This window comes from Apodemus sylvaticus, chromosome 4 (assembly GCF_947179515.1).
Source record: "Apodemus sylvaticus chromosome 4, mApoSyl1.1, whole genome shotgun sequence".
Taxonomy (NCBI): domain Eukaryota; kingdom Metazoa; phylum Chordata; class Mammalia; order Rodentia; family Muridae; genus Apodemus; species Apodemus sylvaticus.
Window position 1 is genome coordinate 117,331,220 of NC_067475.1, and position 1,485 is coordinate 117,332,704.

Sequence of the window (1,485 nt, forward strand, 5' to 3'; positions counted from 1 at the left end):
CTAGGGCTTATTAAGATAATATTTAACATATAATTATCTTGACATTTTAAAAAGGAAACGTGTTTAAGACAAATTATGTGGTAATGTTTAATCACAAAAACCTCCTGGCTCTGCTCATTTCTTCAAAGGTCCGCTCTCCCTGATTTCCAAGGTGAGCCTACAGCTTAATAAAGGGTTTTAAACTAATGTTTCATCTATTAGTGGGTTAGTTAGCGAGTTGGCCTTCCGAGTACAGAAAATTCTTTTATTTCTGGAGTACTCTTGCTTCCCTGAAGTCAGACATCTTTAGGTTGGGCTTGCCTCTCCCCTATGACTGAGTAACCAGCTATAATAGTCACTTTTGATATCATCATCATCGTCATCATCATCATCATCATCATTAAACTTCAATAATTTGAAAAACTCACTTATATTCACAAACATGTATATATAAAAATAACCTCAAAGATATACACTGGCCACCACTCAGGAAAACCTCTGAAGCACCCCCCCGCCCCCAACTCTGGTGCTGGGAGGTAAACCTAGGCGCTTGTGTGTGATAAGCAAGGCCTCTCTACCACTGAACTATGCACCCAGTCCACTTTAACGTTTGGACATCATTTCAGCCATTTTTTTTTTTTTTTTGGCTAAACATATGCTCTGTTGAAAACATTCAAGTTTTTTTTTTTTAATTTTAAAAATGGACTTGCAAAAATCACATGTATGCATTCATCTTGTGGAACGTGATGTTTTGAAATATGTATGCCTTGTGGAGAGGTTGTGTGTGTGTGTCTGTTGTGTTGTGCGGACAATGACTTTGTGGTGAGGACACGTGACATCTGATCTCATCATTCTTCAAGAGTATGATGTTGTCATTAGCTGTAGTCATCATCTATACATTAAACATAAGTAGAGCTCTGTACTTTACATCTTGTTTAAAAACATATTTCGTATTTCAGGAAGAATGCAAATCCCATCTACTCCATCTCAATCTCTTTTGGGTTTGAGACAGGGTCTAACTGAGTGTCACTCGCTGGCCTTGAAGTGGTGATTCTGCCTCAGCTTCCTACGTCTGGGATGGTAGATCTGAGTCATTATATCTGGGTTTTCTAACTAAATTTTGCTCTCTCCCTGCCCCAGTTTTCAATGATATTCACACTCTAAGCTTGGCTTATAATATTCCAAATGATTGATTTCTTTGTGATATATATATATATATATATATATATATATATATTCATTTTTTTAAATATATGCTATTTTTTAGTGACATGAAAAGCATTATATTGTGCTTAGTCATATTTAAATATAAATTAATTTAAACCAAAGTCATATAATATACAATGTGTATTTACTCCCTTTATTTACCATATAATATCTCCCCAGGAGTAGCCAATGTTGTATTTAATAATCCCCCATTTTATATAATATTGCAGCAAATAGTCGTGTATGCTGAAGTTTTTCTAAGTGAGTAGATATTCAGAGCTATAGACAGTCTGCGTCAGA